Raw genomic sequence first — 26,068 nt, forward strand, 5'->3', positions numbered from 1 at the left:
GCTTTTATAGGAAAAAAATGAAGAAATGACAAAATCTTCTACATGCTCCAGATGAGAGGAAAAAGGTTTAAATATGGTGAATAGTGAATAAGATGGCAAAACACAAGCGAAACCTGTCTTCATTTAGGAAAACGTGAAATTAAGTTACATTTTAAAGGCTTTGGTACATATAGCAGACTCTATGGAATAATTATAGTGAAAGAAATTAGCAAGCACCTCACACTTTAAATACCTTCTAAATTTCTGTAAAGGAAAATGAAAATCTCAGGACCACCTCCCAACTCCTTATGTAAATGAAAAGGTGAGGCCTGGAGTCTGAGTAGTGCAACAGCCCCATCCTATGAACAGCTGTTACTAATGCTAAGCATTAGCCAGATCCCCCATGAAAAGGGGGTAGGCTTCAGGCACCTACCAGGACTGACCCCACAGGTCAAGCATAAGGAAACTCCTTGCTGGCCTCCCCTAAACAAGGACATGCACATTGTAACTTTGGGTCTGTTGGTTAAGTCTAGTTCTTGAAATCAAAGTCTGTTTAATTCCATACTAATGATGCTGATTACAAGTTTATCTTCCCAGGTGCAGAACAGAGACAAGATCGATCACTCTACACTCAGGAATATCTACATAAACGATTCTTCCTCCCCTCTCCTTTTCTCTTCCAACATTCACCTTACCTCTCATAAAATGTGGATTTTCTGAGCCTCAGGAACTTGACCACATGCCTTACTACCTACCCTCCCTTCCCTTAAATACTGAATTTCCCAAATTTGGGGAGTAGAGGTCACAGAGGCATCTATGAATTGTGTTTTTCCTGGGTGGATCCTCCAACTTCAGCTTAATAAACCTCCACTGATTGAGATCTTTGCCTCAGTCACTTATTTTGGCTTGCCGTATCAAAATAAAATTACTTCAAATTAAAGTAAATTGAGAATAGCTAATATTTATGGAATGCTTGCTTGGTAAGTCCTTTGTTTTAAGCACATTATATACATCTATCTCATTTAATAGCAAATGTACAAAGCATACATTTATATTATATCCCATTTTATAGTAAGTATCAGTGCTTTAACTACCATGATATATTGTATTAACGTTCATGTAACTTGAATAATCAAGCACACAGGATAACTAATATGCTCAAATCCTCTGGACCAATGGGAATAACCATATAGATTTCCAAAACCTATATGTGTTAAAGTACTTTTACGGGAAGGAAAGAGAACAGTAGTGGTAACAGTTCCCAACAAGCAACAGTTACGGCAGGGTTACTCTGGTTGCAGTGCCTTGGATCACAGCTCATACAGGGGCTTGGCTGAGACAGCTGCAGCAGTGGGTACGAAGGCACCCGTGCCCACACTGCCAGACAAACCTTCATCTCTCAGGAAGAAGCATATGCAATTTTTTAATAGGTTTATACACATGCGAAGTTGGTCAGGGAGTAAGGATAAGAGACAGGTGTATACAGTGCTAAAAAACAGTCGTGGTATAAGGAGGGAAGAAGGCCGGAGAGGGCTGCTGCAGAGATCTAGTAGAGACTCTATTCCTTTTATTTTTAGAGAAGTTGAAGTACAGTAGTTGCCCCTTAATTTGGGGGGTACATTCCAAGACCCCCTCCCCTCTAGTGGATGCCTAAAACCACAGACAGTATTTATTCCTACATGTGTTCATTTACTTATATAAACATATCTATAAAGTTCAATTTATAAATCAGTAAGAGATTAACAAGATCTAAGAACAACATATTGTTCATAATTTCTCAAAGAGAAGATTTGTTCTTACCATAGATCTTAACAACCTCAGCATGCTTTTCCTCTCCTTAGTAAGTGTAAAACTTCTAGCTGGGCATGGTAGCTCACGCTATAATCCTAGCACTCTGGGAGGCCCACGAGGGTAGATCACCTGATCTCAGGAGTTCCAGACCAGCCTGAGCCAAATAGAAATCCCCGTCTCTACCAAAAACAGAAAAAAACTACCTGGTCGGGCATTATGGTGGGTACCTGCAGTCCCAGCTACTTGGGAGGCTGAGTCAAGAGAATCACTTGAGCCCAAGAGTTTGAGGTTGCAGTGAGCTAGGATGCTATAGCACTCTACCCAGGTGGACAGAGTGAGACTCTGTCTCAAAAAAAGGGAAACATCTAGAATTTCACTTTTCTTTCTTTCTTTTTTTTTTTTAATCGCCCTCGGTAGATTGGCATGACGTCACACAGCTCACAGCAACCTCCAACTCCTGGGCTTAAGCGATTCTCTTGCCTCAGCCTTCCGAACAGCTGGGACTACAGGCGCCCACCATAACACCCTGCTATTTTTTTGTTGCAGTTTGGCCGGGGCTGGGTTTGAACACGCCACCCTCGGTATATGGGGCTGGCGCCTTACTCAGTGAGCCACAGGCGCCGCCCAAATTTTCACTTAAAAGAAGTACTTTATGACATTTCTTTGGTATAATGGAATTGCCAGCATCACTACTCTTAAGCCTTGGGGCCATTATTAAATTAATAAGGGTCACTTAAACACAAGCACTGTGACACCGTGACAAGGAGCTTGAAGCACAGAGTCACTGGACAAAAGGAGGATTCATGTCCTGAGCCAGGGCGGATGGTGCAAGATTTCATCATGCTACTCCGACCAGCACACAATTTAAAACTGAAGAATTGTTTGTTTATGGAATTTTCCATTTAATATTTCTACATCACAATTGACCTCAGATAACTGAAAACATGGATAAATGGGAACAACTGTGGTGACTAAGCAGAATATTCATTCTCACGTATGTACTGTTATTATCCTTTTGGGGAAAAAGACATATGTTTGTGCCTCTGTATTTTCTACCACTAATTTTAGCATTCTCCCTTTATCCTAAAATACAAGGTCAAATTTTTATTGATGAATTAAGACTACCAGCTACACACAAGCCTACCAACAATAAGCTAAAAGTAAGATATTCGAAAATAATTTATTAAAAATAATACAAAGATATGTAAATGTCTATATAGAATCAAATTGAACCTTTGCTACATTATATATACATACATATGTGTGTGTGTATACATATATGTTTGTTTGTTTGTTTGTTTTTTTAAAGACAAAGTCTCACTCTGTCACCCAGCTGGAGTTATTGTGGTGTGGTCACAGCTAAGCACAACTACAAACTCCTGGGCTTAAGCAATCCTCCTGTCTCAGCCTTCCGCAGAGCTAGGACTACAGGCATGGGACACTATGCCTGGCTAGTTTTTTTTATTCTTTAGTAGAGATGGGGTCTCTCTGTGTTGCCCAGACTGGTCTCAGACTCCTGGGCTCAGGCAATCCTCCCGCCTCAACATCTCAAAGTGCTGCAATTACAGGAATTAGCCACTGTGCCCACTCATATGTTAATAATTTTAAATAATGTAGGGCATAATATCCATTCCCTTGTCTCAAAACAAACATGCTCCTAAAAGCATGTAAAATATTTTTCACATATTGAACTATGTTCCTACCAAATCACATTAATACTGAAGAAATATGATTCCAGAAAAATAAAAATCGTATCGATAGGCTCAGTTAACGCTTTGAAGGAGAGATTTGACTACATGCCTAAGAAGTATACACTCCAACAGGGGTCTGCCAGTCAGTTGAGCCTCATTGGCTTATGACCGTCAATTCTAAAAATCAAAAGCAATCAAAAAATGATCTGAGTACAGCAGGAGAACTATAAGACACTTTACCCCTCTTTACACTGGACAACTTCAACTCAAGCCCCAGAGCAATACAGGTATACATTATGATCTTCCCCTTTATAAAAGAGCCCATCACTGAAGATCAGGATTTCATAATCAGGATATAGAAATCACAGTTTAAAATTCATTATAAGAAAATTAAAAACCCTTTACTGATGCATAGCATACTACGTATATTAGAAGCTAATTCCTTAAATACCTTTCAGATAATTTTAAGTGCCAACACTGTTGCAACACTTACCAGTGGGTTTTCTTTAGTGCCAACTAAACATTGAAGAGTCATGAAACTATCACAGACAACAGTTGGCACCTGTGTCGTGTGAAGGACACAGGGCAAGAACCCGACTTGCCAAGCAGAAAGGCATCATCAGGCCATGTGCTACCAGGGAAGGACTTCTACCAACTGTGCATCTGTTCTCCCACAGCTCAGGAGATGGAATACAAGGTCACACTGGGTGGGGGCAGAAGCTGCCCCCTTATAAGTTTTCTGCTTCATAAAAGCCAGTATCTCTTTAAACAAGTTCGTAGGTAACACTACCAAGGTCCCCATGAAGGAAACACCTAATCAATCAATCACTGTAGCTGGCCACAAAGTTAGGGCACCTGCATCACATATATGGTGATTCATTTATCCTTCTAACCAGATTCAGTTCACTAACCAGGGGTTATTTCTGGCACATACTATGTTGCCTAGAATCATACTGATATACAGATTATCTGATTACCAAAAGAACAGGGTTAAATAATTAATCAAAGTTTTAAAATTCTAACCTATTTAGAATCTATCAATATCTATATAAATCAACATGAAAAACATAACCCAATAGAAAAATGGGCAAAACATTTTATTTTATTTATTTATTTATTTATTTATTTATTATTGTTGGGGATTCATTGAGGGTACAATAAGCCAGGTTATACTGATTGCATTTGTTAGGTAAAGTCTCTCTTGCAATCGTGTCTTTCCCCCCAAAAGGTGTGGCACACACCAAGGCCCCACCCCCTCCCTCCTTCTTTCTCTGCTCTCCCTTCCCCCACCCCCACTGTGACCTTGTCATTAACTGTCCTCATAACAAAATTGAGTACATAGGATTCATGCTTCTCCATTCTTGTGATGCTTTACTAAGAATAATGTCTTCCACTTCCATCCAGGTTAATACGAAGGATGTAAAGTCTCCATTTTTTTTTTTCAAACTTTTTTTTTTATTATTGTTGGGGATTCATTGAGGGTACAACAAGCCAGGTTACACTGATTGCAATTGTTAGGTAAAGTCCCTCTTGCAATCATGTCTTGCCCCCATAAAGTGTGACACACACCAAGGCCCCACCCCCCTCCCTCCTTCCCTCTTTCTGTTTCCCTCCCATAACCATAATTGTCATTAATTGTCCTCATATCAAAATTGCGTACATAGGATTCATGCTTCTCCATTCTTGTGATGCTTTACTAAGAATAATGTCTTCCACGTCCATCCAGGTTAATACGAAGGATGTAAAGTCTCCATTTTTTTAATGGCTGAATAGTATTCCATGATGTACATATACCACAGCTTGTTAATCCATTCCTGGGTTGGTGGGCATTTAGGCTGCTTCCACATTTTGGCAATTGTAAATTGAATTGCAATGAACAGTCTAATACAAGTGTCCTTATGATAAAAGGATTTTTTTCCTTCTGGGTAGATGCCCAGTAATGGGATTGCAGGATCAAATGGGAGGTCTAGCTTGAGTGCTTTGAGATTTCTCCATACTTCCTTCCCAAAAGGTTGTACTAGTTTGCGGTCCCAACAGCAGTGTAAAAGTGTTCCCTTCTCTCCACATCCACGCCAGCATCTGCAGTTTTGAGATTTTGTGATATGGGCCATTCTCCCTGGGGTCAGATGATATCTCAGGATAGTTTTGATTTGCATTTCTCTAATATATAGGGATGATGAACATTTTTTCATATGTTTGTTAGCCATTCGTCTGTCTTCTTTAGAGAAGGTTCTATTCATGTCTCTTGCCCATTGATATATGGGATTGTTGGCTTTTTTCATGTGGATTAATTTGAGTTCTCTATAGATCCTAGTTATCAAGCTTTTGTCTGATTCAAAATATGCAAATATCCTTTCCAATTGTGTAGGTTATCTCTTTGCTTTGGTTGTTGTCTCATTAGCTGTACAGAAGCTTTTCAGTTTAATGAAGTCCCATTTGTTTATTTTTGTTGTTGTTGCAATTGCCATGGCAGTCTTCTTCATGAAGTCTTTCCACAGGCCAATATCTTCCAGTGTTTTTCTTAAGCTTTCTTTGAGGATTTTTATTGTTTCATGCCTTAAATTTAAGTCCTTTATCCATCTTGAATCAATTTTTGTGAGTGGGGAAAGGTGTGGGTCCAGTTTCAGTCTTTTACATGTAGACATCCAGTTCTCCCAACACCATTTATTGAATAGAGAGTCTTTCCCCCAAGGTATGTTCTTATTTGGTTTATCAAAGATTAGGTGGTTGTAAGATGTTAGTTTCTTTTTTTTCTTTCTTTCTTTTTATGTATTTATTTATTTTTATTGTTGGGGATTCATTGAGAGTACAATAAGCCAGGTAAGATGTTAGTCTCATTTCCTGGCTTTCTATTCGATTCCAAGTGTCTATGTCTCTATTTTTGTGCCAGTACCATGCTGTCTTGACCACTATGGCTTTGTAGTACAGACTAAAATCTGGTGTGCTGATGCCCCCCGGTTTATTTTTATTACTAAGAACTGCCTTAGCTATACGGGGTTTTTTCCGGTTCCATACAAAATGCAGAATCATTTTCTCCAAATCTTGAAACTACGATGTTGGTATTTTGATAGGAATGGCATTGAATAGGTAGATTGCTTTGGGAAGTATAGACATTTTAACAATGTTGATTCTTCCCATCCATGAGCATGGTATGTTCTTCCATTTGTTAATATCCTCTGCTATTTCCTTTCTGAGGATTTCATAATTTTCTTTATAGAGGTCCTTCACCTCCTTCGTTAGGTATATTCCTAGGTATTTCATTTTCTTTGAAACTATGGTGAAGGGAGTTGTGTCCTTAATTAGCTTCTTATCTTGACTGTTATTGGCGGGGCAAAACATTTTAAAAGGCAAATCATAAGAAGGAACCAGAATAGCCACGGTGTAATCTCAACAGTAATCAGAAAATACATAGTAAAACTAAAGCGAAATGTCATTTCACACCCTTAACACTATCAAAAATTACGTCTTACCAAAATGTCTTACAATCCCAAATGTTAACCTAGAATACCAAAGTTAATCTAAACTCCAGACTGCAATGGAAATTGGGAGATTAAGTTGGCAAGATTTAATAAAGCTAAAATCACATATTCCACAACTGGGCCTAGGAGTAGCATCCTCTGTGTAATATCTCAGAGAAACTCTCATATGAACACAATTCACAAGTGACAATGCACAAAAGGAAAATGAATTATGTATGTTCAGAGAATGAAAAATTGTACAGCATTTGACGGACCTGCAACATGAATATTATCTTTTAAAAAAATGATGTTATTGGAAAAGGCAAGCTGCAGAATAACACGGACAATATGGAATTATTTAATGAAACTTTAAAACCTAGGAAATGATACTAAGTCTTAGAAATAATTAAATATAAAACGAGTAAAAAATTTTTGGTATTTTATTTTTAAAAAGCAGGGATACAATGAACAACAAATTCTGTTCCTTCTAAAAAAAGAAGAGAATGGTATAAATAATCCAAAGAAAGGGGAGTTTAAAAAGTGGATACATTCGCCGAAAGTTTGTGTTTTCCTAATATTCACAAGTTGAATTGGGGGTAGTGTCTTTGAGAGGTAATTATGTTTAGATGAGGTCAAGAAGGTAGGGTCATCAAGAGACCCAAATCTTCCCCTCTCTTTCTCTCCCTCCCCACTATGTAAGGACAGAGCAGGAAGGGACCATGCGGAAGCCAAGACCAAGGCCCTCACCCAGGACCCATGCTGGCCCCCAATCATGGACTTTCAGCCTCAAGACTGTGAGAAATGAATGTCTGCTGGTTAAGCCACCCACTCTGTAGTATTGTGTTATAATAGCCCAAGGTAGGATAATTAAGTGCTTAAATAGTTTACATATGTTATATAGCGTATAACTTACAACAATTAAAATCCAGATTAAGAGAATGACGTATCTTGGTGGTTCTCAATCAGAACACACTAACAAGATGCACCTCTAAGACTATTACCCTATACGTAATTCTACTTTTTAGTACTGAACATCTCTTCCCCCAAATAATAAGTAACCAGGTTTTGAGAGACACTCGGTCCATTCGTAATACTTTCCTTACTGTTCTAACACATCCATGCTCACTACTTACTCTCTTCACCTCTGGTCTCTTCCTCTCCATTTCCTAAGTTCGCTCTGTGTACTCAGAGCAAACCAAGTCGTTTTTGGGTGTGTGTTTTCTTTTTAAGAGACATGGTCTCACTATGTTGCCCAGGCTAGCCTTGATGTCTTGGGCTCAAGAGATTCTCCCACCTTAGGGTCTCAAATAGATGGGGACCACAGGCACATGCCACTGAGTCTGTTTCCAAGAACAAATAAGTCTGAATAAAATGTCATTCTCATACTGTCACTTGTCAGCTGCCAGAATTTAAACCTTTAATGGCAGACACAGCCTGAAGAATAAGATGAAAACTCCTGAATGCATCATTTAAAGGTCTCAATACTGCCTGCACCTTCCACTGCTTTACACAAATGGCTCCCTCAGGCTCAGCTGCTCTTTCAGAGCCCTGTATAAATTTTACTCCTTCTCACCTCTTCTTTGGTCATGCTGTGTCTCTTCCCCAGAATGCCATCCACCGCAACACCAATGTTTTCCAGGTATCTAAATTTTAGCTGTCATTCAAAGCCTTGCCATAAGTCTTATCTCCTCCATGAATTCCTCCCTGGCCAATCCATCTTCATTTAGACTCTTTCATGCCTAGTGTATGACAGAAGACATGATTCTGGGGGCACTCACAGAATGCCCATATGTACTACACATGAATTAAATATTACTTTGTTCCTTTTGCTAGTGTTATGTCAAGCTCAACTATATTATAAGGTTCTTAAAGACAAGAGGTTCATTTTTATACTACAGAGCAATTAACATAGTACTTAGAAAGTGGTCAGGATTCAATAATATTATTTGGTTAAATGAACTTTGAAATGACATTAATATTGTGTAATTTTTTTGACTGAAAATAATTAATGCCTATCCTGGCAGCTTTGAATAATAACAACATTTTCTTGTAATGTACGTATCTATACAGCAAGAACAATGGACTTGGAGTCAGAAGGTCTGAGTGGAATTTGGGCAACACTACCTTCTACCTCTGGGGATAACTCTCTCTGTACATTGATCTCCATAAAATGAGAATATTTACACTAATCTAATGAGACTTTCACAACTGTTATGAGAAATAAGTAAGAGACATACACTTTATTGTGCTAGAAGAGTGTCTAGCACTCATTCATGAATCCAAGAGATACTTACTAAAGCTCTTCTCAATAGTTGCCAGTATTTTCATTTCCTAAAGGAGCTTATAAAGATCCATTCCCTTTCTGTTAGGTAATAGGAATGTTGCCTTTGACTAATAAATGAAAGGAATGCCCATAGAAATACTCAATTAAAATATTTCAATTACATATTTAATAATGTTGAATAATAATCTTTCTTTCTCTCTCTCTCTCTCTCTCTTTTTTTTGGAGACAGAGTCTCACTTTGTCACCCTCAGTAGAGTGCTGTAGCATCACAGCTCACAGCAACCTCCAACTCCTGGGCTTAGGCAATTCTCTTGTCTCAGCCTCCTGAGTAGCTGGGACTACAGATGCCCACCACAATGCCTGGCTATTTTTTTGTTGCAGTTTGGCCAGGGCAGGGTTCAAACCCCCCACCCCTTGGTACATGGGGCTGGTGCCCCACCCACTGAGCCACAGGTGCCGCCCTGAGTAATAATCTCTTAAGGCCATAAAATTATTCTATTTTTAAAATGTCTTTCATCACATAAAATACAAATAGTAGGTATTTAGCCTTGCTAATATACTAATGAAAACAGTGTTTAGAAAAGAGAGAAATCAGCTGGGTGCAGTGGCTCACACCTGTAATCCTAGCACCCTAGGAGGCCGAGGAGGGTGAGTAAGCTCACGAGTTCAAGACCAGCCTGAGCCAGAATGACACTTGGTCTCTAAAAACAGCCCGGTGTTGTGGTGGGTCCCTGTAGTCCCAGCTACTCAGGAGGCTGAGACAAAAAAATCACTTAAGCCCAAGAATTTGAGGTTGCTGTAAGCTATGATGCCACAGCACTTTTAGGAGGATGACAAAGTGAGAGTCTGTCTGAAAAAAAATGTTAAAAATTGAGAAAAGAAAACAGAGAAATTAACAGTACTGCTAATTACAATAAACACAATCAATAATTTTTTTTCATATAGTCATTTTATATTTGGCTTCCTGTCTGAAGTAGAGTAAGTGAGGATTCATTAGTGATCCACTCGCTGGCCTACAGAATCACTAACCTGTTAGGAATCCCTGCTGCATTTTTACTGCTTCTGCTACAAAGAGTTGCCCATGAGAAGCAGCTACTTTTAAAATCAATTTCTACAATTTGGACTCTACCCCGTGACCTTCATTTGGAGCTCGTATTTTAAGCCACTATTTGTTCTCTGTCCTCACTGTCTTAATATACAAGGCCCATTTCTCCCAATCTGCAATGGCACAAATTTCCATCGTCTCTGTTTCAGCTACTTGAAAAGCCCACAGCCTATCTCTGAGATCCACCCCAGAAAGCCGATTTCAAGTAAACCATCTCTAGCCTATGTTTTAGGCCTCAGATTTACACTCAATCTGGCATTTTTACATAATGTGGCCACAAGCAGAAATTTACCCACTTGACATTCAGTTTGTAGGCAAACATTCAGTTACATTAGGCACAGTTTGACTATTTTCCCCTGTATTTTTCTTTCTAGGTCACCTTTTCTATACCACAATGCAAAATGTCAGTAACTGCTATATAATACCTAAGATTACAGGCTTTGGTGCCAGACTAGTTTAAATCCTGGCTGTACTGATAATTACCTATGTTACCTTAGAAAAATTATTAACCTTCCTATGCCTCAGGTTCCTCTCCTACGAAAGAGCAACAATCACTACCATCTCATAAGGGTCTTATTAATATTGACTTAGTAATATAAAACAGAACAGCCTTAACGTGACTCTGTAGAAGTCTTTTCTTTTTAATAGGAAACAACACCAGTTACTGGAGAAATAAGCTGTAAATACAGTGTCAATGCTTTAACAGACAAGGTTGAGCCAGTGTTGTTCTGGTTAGGAGGCTCTTAAGACTAAAAAAAATTATAAATACAACATTATCCACTGTCTCCTCAGTTGGTAAAAATGAACATTTATAGATATTCCCCCCTCAGGTTTATTATTTTAATATGGAAAGTATTTACTAGAAAAAAAGTATAGGCAATACGGAAAACTAGAGGGAAGAGATCATGCATATTTCTACTATTTGAAGATACTGTTTAACACTGTGATGTCTTTACTTCCAGGAATATTAAGACAATTTTTAAAATCAATTGTATAAAAGTGTATCCTACCACTTCCACCTAACAGTATCATGAAAGTATCATTCCTTGTTATTTCAACCTTTGAAAATAAAACTTTTAATAGCACCATACTATTCCAAGTTGAGTTCATAGATTGTAAAGCAACTAGGGCAGGACTTTTTATACCGCCTGTAACCATGCCAGTGATTCTCACTTTAACACACAAACATACTTGCCATAAAAGAGCGAATGGTAATTGGGATCCATATTTATGGGCATGCAGACTATCTCCTACAATACAAACAATGGCATCTTTCTACTGTTTAGGATGGCCAAAAACAATGACTGTAGCAACAAATTAAGTGCAGGAAGAATAATGAACAAAGCTGTGGCTTCAACATAAATGCTTTCATGAAATAGTATTCACAAATTTTCTCTAAGAACAAAGACAAACCAATTAACAACTTACATTCTCTCTTAAGGGAATTCAGCCTAAATCTGTCTGCAGTAAGAAAAATTCATGGATGTACCTATGTCAAAACTTTAACTTTCCATCTATGAGCTTAAGGGTGACTTCAGTTATGAAAGATTTAAAAAATAAATATACATATATTCACTGGAATCCAACTACTAAGTTTGCCAGATCCAACATATTATCACTCTGACTGATAAACAGCAAGCAGTGAAAATGTTTCCTTTATAAAAAGGATCAGGGAAGCAGCGGTTTGATGAGAAGAGCCACTGAAGGGGGAAGGCGAGAGCCTGGATTCATGTTCTGGCACGGCCTGTGACTATGCAAGAGCCAAAAAATCATTTACTAACTCTAGGCTCTAATTTTAAACTGCGGTCTTTGAATTATATGGTTCTTAGTGCTTCTTCCAACTCTATAATAAAAATGCTAAGAAATAAGGATGATAATGGCATCTGGCATGCAAATCACCAACTGCCAGAGCACATGCGACTCGCATGGACGGACATTCATTCTAACGCCTGGAATTAGGTCCAGCATTGTCCCAGCCTGTACTTCTTTGTTATATAAATGGATAGTTTGCTTTAAGAGTAAAAAACAAAGAAGTAAATAAATAAATAAACTTAGTCATTTCTGCCACCCTGGTTCCCTTATCCCTCTTAACAACAATAGAAACAAAATCGAATTAAGCACAGTGGAACCTCTGTAAGTTGACCATCCAAGGGACTGTAACAAACTGGTCAACATAAGCAACTAGGCCTACTGTGCTGATATATACGTGTGGTACATGTCCAGTCTATGAAAAGCGGGTCAATTTACAGAGGTGGTCGATGTAGGAAGGTGGGCAACTATGGAAGTTCTACTGTATTTTGAGTTGCTCTCATTGAAGAAACTTGCTTTTACTTTTCTAGTGCACAGGAAAATCTGTATTGAAATCTGCTTAGTCAAAATTAATATTGTCTCTCCAAATAAATATGCTTGCATAGTGAGTAAAAGAACACTATATAAAATCATGCTTGAATTCATTTATTCTGAATATATACCAATGAGCAATTAGTTGAAGGATAAAGACAACAGTGATGAATTAACTACCTCATATTTACTTAAAAATATTTAAAATGGGGTGCTGCTTTATGAAAGTTTTCAAAGCACATTAAATTAGCAACTGAAATTCTATGAATGTACTTCAGAATGCTAATTTTGTTAATTTTTTGTTTGTTTGTAATATGTAGTAAAAGGGAAGATATATGTTGAAAATATAACTTGGCTCATTAAAAAAAAGCAACAGAGGCATATGTGCTTTTTAAAAATCTTTCTAAAGAGCTCTCTCTTTGCCATCTTTCAAATAAACATTCATCTCTGGTCTTGATTATAAGCAAGACATAGTACAATTAAGTGACATGCTTGCCATGTCTTTCTTTACATTAATAAAAAATAATAAACTCAGGTGTGGTGCCCCTAGCACAGTGGTTACGGCACCAGCCACGTGCACCGAGGCCGACCGGTTCGAACCTGGCTTGGGCCTGCTAAACCACAATGACAACAGCAACAGCAACAGCAACAACAACAACAACAAAAAGTAGCCAGGCGTCGTGGCGGGCACCTGCAGTCCCAGCTACTTAAAAAGGCTGAGACAAGAAAATCGCTTAAGTCCAAGAGTTTGGGGTTGCTGAGAGCTGTGATACCATGGCTCTCTACTGAGGGTGACATAAGAGACTCTGTCTCAGAAAAAAAAATAATAATAATAAACTCAAAGAATTGGGGACAAGGTAGGCAAGCACTGGAGTACCATAGAAGACACTGACATTACTAATATTAAATATTTAATATGTTCAACTGACTAAATGCAGCTATAATGGGCATTCAGGTTGTAAATTTAAAATGTTATGCTTAAATGAAGATTGTAAATATAACATAATAAACAGTCACTATGATCTTTTCTTTTGCAATGCCTAATGAGAAAACTGGAAAGTTCTTTCTTCTTCTAAAATTAAATGATTTTAATAAAGTAAGACTTTTAGGGAAAGAAACACTCAAGTTTTAAAGTTGTAAATTACTAAAACCTGTTCTCACTTGAGTTGACTAGAAACTACAGTGATCAAAAAATGCTTTCCAGAGCTTACATGTCAGTGCTTTCAACAACATACAAAATGAGAATGAATGAGAATGTCCACACTCTGCTTTGTGAAGCTTTGGGCACAGACAGGCCAGGTCCTTACCACTTCTGAGAGAAGCAGAAATGGGAACGCCCAGATCCATGACTTGCTTCTGACACCAAGTTATCTACCTATTTGTTCACAACCCACCTGTCTGCAAACACAAGCTTCTAAGCTTCTATAAGTTAAACAACCAGATGCATCCCTTGTTCCTGTATCACACTGCCTAATGAAGAAAGTTCTTAGCTAAAACGTTCACTCTTCATTGAAAATATTTATACAGGAAAGAGATCCTAGTACTATAAATTGAATAAGGATAGCCAGGCGTTGTGGCGGGCGCCTGAAGGCCCAGCTGCTTGGGAGACTGAGGCAAGAGAATCACTTAAGCCCAAGAGTTGGAGGTTGCTGTGAGCTGTGACGCCACAGCTCTCTACCAAGGGTGACATAGTGAGACTGTCTCCAAAAAAAAATAATTGAATAAGGAGACTCAAAAACTATAGGGATTCTGCACAAATGTGTAATTATTAAAGGAGAAGAAATAATTCAAAAGTGCGTATTTATTATCAACTGATTTCTAACTTGTGGTAGTAAAGTTTCAAAAGCAAATACTTTTTATATTTTGGAGTGTTTTCAAACTTTACAGAGTCTTTGGGGTCTTTGAAACGCTTTTTCACTTTTTCTTCTCCCTTCTTTAAGCTTCTTATGCACGTCACCAGTATTCTACTACAGGTTCAGACATGGCTAAAATGCACTGATTCATCCTAAAAGGAAGGATGTTTACAGAAATCAAGCCAGATTCAGTCAAAGCAAAACACAGGCTTTCAACATGAAACCACCTCTCCCTCCCCCAACCCTTCCTCGGCAGTGACCAACTCAGCTTCATGTCTCCTTGACTCTTCCCGTAATCCTTCTCTGTCATTTTCTTGCTTGTATTATCATGTGCTTCCAATTTCTTTCCCTTTGATAACAGTAATTTTAAAAGGGTAAAGAAATTTTTCTGACCACAGATTTAATACAGCAGTCTCTTTAACTGATTGGTTTAAAAGCAGAAAATCCTTTCACTCCACCTCCTAACATCTGTCATAAGAGTCAGATTACAAATCAACCCAAATGAGGGGATTAAGAGGCACGCATGTGAAGACAGAACACAGAAAAAGTAAACACTAGTGGTCAGGTCAACAGTAGAAACTATACTATAGCTTCTATTCTTTATTTGATACCATTGTACAAAAGGATACCTTGTTAGCTATAACCTTAGGCTGAATGTTAATGTAAAAAAAGACTCAAATTTCCTAAATAATTGTCCTCTTTGAAGACAATCCTGTATTTTTCTTTCTTTCTTTTTAGAGACAAGTCTCACTTTGTCACCCTTGGTAGAGTGCCATGACATCACATCTCACAGCAACCTCCAGCTCTTGGGCTTAGGTGATTCTCTTGCCTCAGCCTCCCGAGTAGCTGGGACTACAGACGCCTGCCAGAACGCACGGCTATTTTTTTTTTTTTTTTTGCAATTTGGCTGGGGCCAGTTTTGAACCCATCACCTTCGGTATATGGGGCCAGCACCCTACTCTCTGAGGCACAGGTGCCGCCCAACCCTGTATTTTTCAATTCTAGCCTGTGGCTCAGTGGGTGGGGCGCCGGCCCCATATACGGAGGGTGGTGGGTTCAAGCCCAGCCCCGGCCAAACTGCAACAACAACAAAAACAATAGCCGGGTGTTGTGGCAGATGCCTATAGTCCCAGCTACTTGGGAGGCTGAGGCAAGAGAATCGCCTAAGCCCTGGAGTTGGAGGTTGCTGTGAGCTATGTGACACCACGGCAGTCTACTGAGGGCGATAAAGTGAGACTCTGCCTCTACAAAAATAAAAAAATAAATAATAGAAATTTCTTAAAGACTTATAATCAGTACCTATTTATGTCCAGCCAAAATACACCTATAATTTTTTAAATGATGATAAGAGTAGCCTAAGGGAGTCAACAAACATTTCAGAAATCTAAGTCTTAATGATTTTAACTTATAACTTCATGCCAAAAGATGTTTTGTCAAGAAAACATTTAACTGAAACAATAAAAACTTGTAAACAGTAATTTTATTTTTGTATGCTTGTTATAAGTCCTTGACGGTTCTTTTATATACAAACAAGTATGACAGCGTCTGTGGCTCAAGGAGTAGGGCGCCGGTCCCATATGCCGGAGGTGGCGGGTTCAAACCCAGCCCCGGCCAAAAAAAAAAAAATATAATATACAAACAAGTACCTGAAAAAGAATTGATCCAACTTTACTCCATTAAAATACTGACGTTTCTGAAGTGCACAGTGAACCTGACCCTAACTGCTGTGAAGGAACCCAGCTGCCGAGATGCTTGATCTTGCATCTGTATGTAGGTGCTTTACACACTTACAGCTTGGCTTTTTTTTTTTTTTAAGTAGGGTCAAAAGTTTACATTATTTTTTAAAACTAATCACCAATCACAAAATTCTTTTAAGTCATCTTTGAAATATTCTCTGAACAGTATTTGCACTACCCAATCATAAATTTGTTCAACATTAGCTCTATCCTCTGGCGGCGCCTGTAGCTCAGTGGGTAAGGCGCCAGCCACAGACATACACTGAGGCTGGCGGGTTCAAACCCAGCCCTGCCAGCTAAAACAACAATGACAACTGCAACAACAACAACAAAAATAGCCGGGCGCTGTGGCGAGTGCCTGTAGTCCCAGCTACTTGGGAGGCTGAGGCAAGAGAATCACTTAAGCCCAAGAGTTTGAGGAGGCTGTGAGCTGTGACGCCACGTACTCTACTGAGAGAGACGCAGTGAGACTCTGTCTCAAAAAAATAAAATAAGATAAAATGACAGCATATAAAAATAATCCATATACATCTCATAAAAAAGCATTTTTGCCCAGCCAGTAGCTTGATCTGTAGTTGATGATTTTAAATCAGCAGCTAATCCAAAATTCAAAATTAAGTATAAATATGCCATTTTAAAAAATATTTCAGATTAATGAGTAATTCATCTGTAACATTACGTTGTTCGCATTTGTTAGGCAGAGTCCAGGTTGTAGTTGTGCCCCCCCCCCGAGGTGTAAGAGCACACTAATCCCCTCCCTTTCACTTCAGATTTTTCTCTTATGTGGGTGTGTATTTATTCATCCTCCGGTTTCATATTAGTATTGAGTACACCAGATACTTGCTTTTCCATTCCTGTGATACTTTACTAAGTAGAATGTTCTCCAACTCCATCCAAGTTAATATAAAGACGGAGATGTATCTCCGTCTTTTTTCATGAAATATGCCATTTTCTAAAATCCTCTTATTCTAGTTTTCTTCCTCTCGTTTATAGTTGTCAAAATTACATGTCAAATTCTATCCCTAATTATTCTCAAGAAATTTCCAGTAAATTAAAATCATCCCCAGATATTCAGTAGGAATGATAGAAAAGTATCTTAGAATATAGTCCTTAAAAAGAAATATAAAGGCACTAATACATAACTGCACTTTAATTTATAAAAAGAATGTATTCCTACAAGCATTATATGAATCATGTAATTGGAATCTTATTTTCAACGTACAATGCAAGAATGTAATATTTTAAAGAACACTGCTGAGTCCTTTTTAAAACAGAATAATCTTCAGCAATACAAATGATCAACTCTATCAAAATGGACTAAATCTCTACTTAAATAAACAAAAAACAAAACACAGCTAACCAAAGAAGAACAAGTTCAACAGAGAAAATCGCCTGTGGCTCAGTGAGTAGGGCGCCGGCCCCATATGCCGAGGGTGGTGGGTTCAAACCCAGCCCCGGCCAAAACTGCAACCAAAAAATAGCCGGGCGTTGTGGCGGGCGCCTGTAGTCCCAGCTGCTCGGGAGGCTGAGGCAAGAGAATCGCGTAAGCCCAAGAGTTAAGAGGTTGCTGTGAGCCGTGTGACGCCACGGCACTCTACCCGAGGGTGGTACAGTGAGACTCTGTCTCTACAAAAAAAAAAAAAAAAAAAAAAAAAAGAAAAATTTTAAACTAATGTTTCTAATTAGCACAGGCTTTCACAGGGACTTAAAAGCAAATTTTGCTTTCCTGATTAATTAGAACACCAACACAAAGAACTAGACTCTAATTGACAACTCTTCCAGAAAACTAGGATGGGACAAGATGCGACAAACAGCAGAATGCATGTTCTTTAATGAAACAAACTGCACTGAAAATCCTGTGTTATGATATAGAGATAGACGGTGGTTCTTATGTTTAAACAATTTTGAAAACTATAAGCAGAAATTTTTAGCCAAAAAAATAAGCTCAATCTGCTCAAAATAACACTAAACTTTACAAAGAGCTCTTTATTAACTAAGACACAAGGTAAAATACTGGCAAAAAAGACTTTGAAAAGATGTAAAATAATTTAGATCTTTTGATCTAATCATGTAGACCATCTGCATGATTTTAGATCTTTTCAAAGAGATCTATTAACAATTCCCTAAAGTCAGAGACGTATTTCTATGTTTGCTGTTAACTTCAATGGAAGAATTTCTCAATATACTCCAAGAATACCAGTTTCTTCCTCTGAGATAAAAAGAGGCACATCATTAATATGAAATGGATATGGCTAAATTAAATGAAAAGACAGATAGAAATTAAGAAAGAAATTTGGGACAGGACCCATAACAGCACTGCAATTAAAAAGATAAGGAAAGGAAATTCTCAGGAAAGACAAATAAATCCTTCCGTCTCTAAGATGAGGGACTTGTTCTTGAGGGAACAAAATGATTTAACACTTAAGAACACCAAATTGAGAAGATTTAAGAAGCAAATTCAAAAATGATGCAGCAAAGATTTCTGAACACCAATTTTTAAGTACAAATACATCTATTAGCTTCAAAACATTTCACATTTCTTTCAAATTCTGACATACAGACCTAAAAAACATATGTCTAAATGGCATTTTAAATTTTCGATGATTTTTTACTCTTATTAGCCATTACCTTATATTTTGCTATCTCAATCTATAAGTAAAATAATTTCAGAGTCAATAACAAATAATATAATATAAATAGACTAAAGCCAAAATACCTTGTCTTAAAAAAACAATTCTTAAGGGCTTGGTGCCCATAGCACAGTGGGCACCGTGCTGGCCACATGCACCGAGGCCTGTGGGTTTAAAGTTGGCCCAGGCCAGCTAAACAACAATGACAACTGCAACAAAAAAAATAGCCGGGCGTTGTGGCGGGCACCTGTAGTCCCAGCTACTTGGGAGACTGAGGCAGGAGAATGGCTTAAGCCCAAGAATTTGAGGTTGCTGTAAGCTGTGACGCCATAGCACACTATGGAGGGCCACACAGTAAGAGTCTTTCTCAAAAAAACAAAACAAAACAAAAACAATTCTCAGGTCTCTATCTAAGCAGTACCTAGATAGAGGGTTTCTCCACATTCTTGTTTTCCTCAGCCCCAACCATGGTCAAACTGTTTAACTTCTCAGAGACTTGTTTTTGTTTTCCTGATTGCTTCAGTGACAATATAAAAACACAGTGAGATAAAGCGCCAAGAACGGTTTGCAAATCATTTTTGCAATAAAGGATAAATGACTAATCACTTTAGAGTTGAGTGATGCTCAACTGTCCACTTTCCTTCTGTTTTTCCACAACACAATGTCTTCTTTGGTTTTCTTACACTAACCCTAAAAAATCACAGTTCAGTGTACAACTGTTCGCTGCTTCTTCCATAACGATGTTTAACACACTAAATCTTTCTGTTGAATGAAACTAAACCTGAAATTTTTTTCAAAGAAAAAACCCCCTACATTTTAAAATAAAATCTTTTCTAAAATGCAATGTTTCTTTACCTTCTTGCCTCCACCCTGCCCCAGACAGTCTCATGCTATTGCCCTGAGTAGAGTGCTGTGGCATCACAGCTCACAGCAACCTCAAACTCTTTGGCTCAAGCGATCCTCTTGCCTCCATCTCCCAAGTACCTGGGACCACATGTGCCCGCCACACCACCTGGCTAGTTATTAATAGATTTGTTAATTATCAGGGTTCTGTCATTTCCTTTTTAAAATGAATATGCCACAATCTTTCCACTCTCCTATTGTTAGATATTTCAGTTTTTCCCCTAAGTTTTTGCTATGTCCATCACTGTCATTTTTGAAGCATTCCATATGCCTGATTCCAGCCAGCTTTCTGTTTTCTAAACAAAAAGATTAAGGGTGACTTTATTCCTATAGTTCTATTTTTATAAGAACTTTATTGATATAATTCACATACCATACAATTTATCCATTTAAAATGTACAATTCAATGGTTTTTAGCACATTCAGAGCTGTGTGACCAACACCACTATTGATTTTAGAACATTTTCAACACTATAAAAAGAAACCCTATATCCATTAGCAGTCATTCCCATCTTCCCCTCCTCCCTTTCCAGCCCTAGGCCACCATTAATCTACTTTCCAGCTCTATAGAGATGCCTGTCCCAGACATTTCATGTAAATGCAGTGATACAATATATGATCTTTCAAATATAATGTTTTTGAAGCTCATCCATTTTGTAATGTGTATCAGTGTTTTGCGTCTTTTTACTACCAAACAATATACCATTAATGTATATAGCAAATTTTATTTACTTATCATCAGCTGATCAATGTTTGGATTCTTTTCATCTTGGGCTATTATGAATAACGCTGCTATGAACATTCCCATATTCATATTTATCAATACAGAAAATCTAATCAGTTTTGGTAATGGGATGATGAGAACATACGGAGCCTGGATATTTACAGGGGACAAGGCCAGGTCTTTTGGACGACCTGGGATGCCTCCTCCCACCCCGAGCCTCATCACTACTTCCTACCAACTTGCTTTAATGCCACCTCCTCTGCCACGACCCTTCAGCTCCCACCATCTTCTCACCTGCATCACTTCAACTGTCTAAATTTGTCTCAGCCTTCCTCTTGCCCTCCTCTTCTCCACTCACCCCAATGCAGGATATTCATTCTAAAACAAGTTGCAACATTTCATTTCCTCACATCAATCCTTCAATGAACCCCCATGGCACTCAAGATCTTAGCAAGCAAAAGCCCCTTCTATGATCTCATGCACTGAACTTTATACTCCTGTAACATGTGGAAGGAACAACTTCAGTTAAGTGCCCCAAAGAGCCCTGCTCTCTCTCAGCACTGGACCTTTGCATGTGCACCTTCTCTGCCTGGGAACACACCCAATGGGCGTTTTCCACAGTAATGCATATATAGCCCAAGCAAGCAAAGTTTGCCTTTTTTCTCATTGCTAATGGATCTAGCACAATCACTGACCCAGAATAGTTTCTCAACACATGCTTTCATAATGGAATACTACTTATTAGTATACCTGAATAATTTCTGTAAGTAGGTAAGACTTTTCTAGGCTCTGGACTTTTCTAGGCTCTTTTCTTTGAAAAGAAAGCTGGTGAGGAAACACAAAGCACAAACTTTAAACTTGGCTTACTACCTTTACCACGAAGGGAAGCATCTTGTTCTCAGTGACTGATACCTACCCTTGCACATGGCCCCTAGTGGGACCTGGATGAGCCAAAATGCTTCCTTTCTCCCCAGCCCCTTGGCAAAACTGACCCAGAAAGGGACAGGTAGAATCCAATCTGGGCCAGCATAAGTCATCCCTTTGATTTTTGTTGGAGCTTTCAGAAAAGATCCCCTTTCTAGGGATTATATAGGATGCTAAAATGATATAAGCCAGAGCTGCTGATAACCCTCTTCACCATCACGTAAGGTCCTAATTGAAAAAAGAAGTAGATACAAAAGAGAGAAGCTCCTGATGACTTCGTTTAATTTACTCCATCCAGATGTGCCCAGAGCCAGGTGTAGCCTTGAACTTCTCGCTTAAGTGAGGTAGTAAGTGGCCATTTTACTTGAGGTATACTGGTTTCAGTTTGGCTTCTAACATTTGCACTCAAGAGCCCAGAGCTACACATCAACAATCTATTTTCCTATGTTAGTCTATGCTCAGGCATCAAAATAAGAGATGACACCTACCTCTGGAGCATCTGCCATTTGGCATCAGCATTTATGCAGTTTAAATAAAGCTCAGGCAAAGAGTATGCCCTGTTCCTAGGGATTCCTTAGTCTTAGTGCAAGCCTCTACTCTAACGCCAGAGCTGGACGCCCACTATTTCCTTTGGTGGGCCAAATAATGAAGGTAAGTGGCCAGAGGAGGGTAGACTCCTAAGCCTGCTGGAAATTGGGACATCTGAAGCTTTCAACCTATAATGGGGAAAATAATAGAAGCCAGCACTAAAATCAGACCAACTGACGGGAAGAACACAATTCTGTGGGCATCTATGTTACTTCTTTTCATCTTCAGACACTTCCCCTTTACTTCCCTATACAACCAGAGATAAATAAAAATTCACCTATTTTCTAGACATCGATTTTGTGATACTGAAGGGTCAGGTTTGAATGTGTAAAATTCTTCCCAGTTTCATGCAAGTTGCAGCAACACTGACTCTTCCACTAGGCGTACCACCTGCTTCCCAACAGGTGATGTAAACAGGGTAGAACCAGTTTTTCTGAATAAAGTGTTCATGAAATGTTATAAACTTGGGTGTTCGTCTAAGCTGGATTTGTATTCTTAGAGGTGGAAGAAGACAACTGAAATTGAGACATCACCTGTCCACAGTGACTAGAATGATGGAGCAGAAAGGACAATATGACAAAAAATCATCATAAAAGGGGATCTGAATGTAGCATCTGCACGGTGCAGCCTTGGAGGTTTTTCTTATCAGTTCGTTATTCCTACTTCTTGCAACAGGGCTCTTTTTCCTAAAGAATGGCTTGGCATAAACACTGTTTCCTAGGAATGGCTCCTCCTACATGGCATTAACAAGTGAGCTCTGCAGAGAGAAAGCCGTATGAGATACGGACATTCACGGAGAAGGGAGGAAAGCGTAAACGTACATCATGTGCCCACACCCCGGCTATGGAAGCTTCTAAGAAAGATGCTAATGAAGCAGCAGGAGCGAGTCGTATCTCGGGTATGAAACACTTCTCTGTGGTTGCAGTAACTTAAATGCCTCTTCTGCTTAGGGAATACCACTGCCACTAGGAAGCTGGGGGAAAGATGAGCCAAGTACACGTGGCTACGGGGCATTCCAAGAAAAGCCTCTAAACTGGGACAATCACCATCCCACTGTGTTTTCTTGGATAGTAGCAGCAAAAGTAACAACAGAAAACAGATTCAAAGGTGTCCAAGAAAACAAAGTGTAGCCCTGTCTTTTTTTTTTTTTTTTTTTTTTGCAGTTTTTGGTCGGGGCTGGGTTTGAACCCGCCACCTCCAGCACATGGGGCCAGCGCCCTACCCCTTTGAGCCACAGGTGCCGCCCCATGTCGCCCTTTCTCTACATCCAACCTAAATACCATGCAGCAGTCTACGGCAAAAGGTCAATTATTGAGAGCTACTCACACTATCACTTTTGAAAAAGCAGCAAGCTTTAGAATTTCAGAATTTCACACCTGCAAAATAGAGAATCTACAACAAAGCCATTGTTAATCAGAGCATTCATGAGATGACAAGTTACACTACTCCACTATCACTACCAAACTTGATTCAATATTTATTAGTCAAAGCCCTACTAAAAATGTACGACCATAATCTATTTTAGTAAATATAACACACTAAAGATAATTTTCTTTTCCTATGACTTAAGATCTGACAGCCCTCAAGATTATCATTCTGAATTATCCGACACCAATATAAAATGATGAAATGTTATAAAGGGTGGGAGACAACACACAACATCTACTAACCCCAAGACCTGACGCGTCATTAAGGGGCACGCGCATGTGTTGCTTTACTTCCTTTCCTAAGATTCTGCTTAGCAGCAATGTCAGAAAGTGTTATCTGAGTATCTCAGTATGGGATGCATGATTATCTAGACTTGTTATATCTACCCAGATGTATGCAGAAGATTAATAAAGGGATATTATCATGCATACAGGTATTATGAAAACACTTGTGGAGAAAAAGGACCACACAGGCAACAGGACACCTCTACTATGGATCCCACCTTTCCTATTTATTAATTAATTCCATGAAATCAGCCAGCCACTGGATTTGGTTGTTCGCAATTGTAAATTTCCCCCTCTTAAAAGGTCCATCATTCTTTCAGTATCGGTAGGGTAGTACTGGGCTTCATCTATTCTCATACCTAACCGACTGGATCCACAGATCTGACATGCGGTGACTCTCCAGTGACTGCAGTGTCCCAGTTCTCTAAAACCCTAATGTACTTATCCTGTGTGTGTGTGTGTACATGTGTATACAAGTGAGCATGTGTCAGACTTTCTCATATTCTGACAAATTTTATTACACTAATCAGTTGAGCATCCCAAATATGAAAATCTGAGTTCCAGAATGCTCCAGTGAGCATTTCTTTTGAGCGTCACATTGATGCTCAGCCTGCATTTGTTTTCCTGTTGATAGTCTGAGTGATTCTTCTTTGTTTTTTCTCTGAGTTTATCATAATACATTCAGAAAGAAGAATATTCAAAATACTCCTCCTGAATAAGTGACCAACATTTTCCACCATTTTAAAGATCACCTTCTCTCCTCCTGACTAGAAGATTGGCAACAATAACACAGGACACCTCTTGAAAACAGCAAGATGCCCCAGAAATTTGATGAGTGGAACCAAAGAATACAAATGATGGTAAGATAGAGTCTACAGGTAATACGTGTGACCATTTTTTATACTTGTTTTATATTCTCATCCTCAGAATTTTTGGACTACGCTCCCAGAGACAGGATTTGTACAAAGTCCTACGTGGATACAAGTTTTCAAGTAAACATCCTCCTCTTTCTCTTTCCTTTTATCCCCCTAAAATGATGATTGACAGGTTATAAACCGACAGAGGTGAGGAAGTAATCACAAAGGAAACACCTACTAAAAGACAACGCCTTGATTTTCAAGAGAGGCAAATCCCAGGAGATTGATTTTTGTGGTATTGACCATTACTTTTTGAAGGTCTTTAGCTCTAATGATATTCACATGTTCTTAGAAGTCTGGAAAGGAAAAAATATAATGGGGAAGGACCTCAGCTTTCCTGTCTACCTTATCCTATCTCTCTTTTGTCTGTTAGCAAACTACCTGGTCCGATCATTTAAGACAATGCAGAGCTAACTTATGAAAATCCTTTCTTAAGGGATCGTACATCTGCATGAGTATGTGGGGGGGGGGGGGAATGCAGGTATCTGGGCGTGTACGTCATTGAAAGGCATTTCAACCAATTATTAGGTTGTTGTTATTCAGGAAAGAAGCTTGACTTTACCCTCAGAGTTAAGACTCTCAAGGCACAACATAGTGGAGAGGAAGGGAGAAGTTTGTCTCCCTTGTGCTACAAAAGGTAGCAGTCAGCAGGAAGATGCTGCTGAGGCACTCCCTAAAAGTTTCAGAAATACAGCAGAACCTAAACTAGGAGCAGGAATCAGAGATGAGGAATAGAAGCAGATGAGGAAGAGGAAGAGGGGGGAAGAGTGAGAAAGATTAAAATCAACTTTTAAAAGTAATTTTCTAGGGCAGTACCTGTGGCTCAAAGGAGTAGGGCGCCGGCCCAATATGCTGGAGGTGTTGGGTTCAAACCCAGCCCCAGCCAAAAACTGCAAAAAAAAAAAAAAAAGTAATTTTCTATTCTATAAGCTGTTCTAATGCTTTACGTGAATTAACTCATTATAACAAAATCACATGCTAGAAATAACATATGTCTTAGGAAAGCAGGAAGTGGAATTTAAATAAGAAGATTAGACTCATGATGGGCCTCGAGGTTAGGCTTTACTTACATCACACGCTCACTACATCTGGACCCTCTGTACTTTCCATCTGATGTACCTGCTCCTGACTATCTGTGATAAAGTCACATTCTTCTAATAACCTTGCATTTGTAATAGTTTTTACAGCTTCATATAAAAACTACTTTTTATACCTTTAAATAAACATACCAGATAACAATTTATTAAGCACTAGTAGGAAAATTAAAAATCAGCAACAATTTACTTCGAGTTCCTATCACACTTAGCAGGGAAATTTACGGTTTGGTTGGGCTCAGTTTTGAATGCAGTAGCCTACATACTCAAGACACCATCAGCCAAGACTATAACCAATCGTACTTTCCTATCTTTTGGCACTTGAGTCTCATCAACAAA

The 26,068-nt window shown here is 38.8% G+C and overlaps 1 protein-coding gene across 6 annotated transcripts in view; it reads right to left on the reverse strand.

Moving 5' to 3' along the window:
• The window catches only part of NCOA2 (nuclear receptor coactivator 2), a 322,367-nt gene that overhangs the window by 169,166 nt on the left and 127,133 nt on the right, over positions 1 to 26,068 (reverse strand). The gene's annotated exons all lie outside the window — the stretch shown is intronic.

Source organism: Nycticebus coucang, chromosome 13, assembly GCF_027406575.1.
Source record: "Nycticebus coucang isolate mNycCou1 chromosome 13, mNycCou1.pri, whole genome shotgun sequence".
NCBI classification, from domain to species: Eukaryota; Metazoa; Chordata; class Mammalia; order Primates; family Lorisidae; genus Nycticebus; species Nycticebus coucang.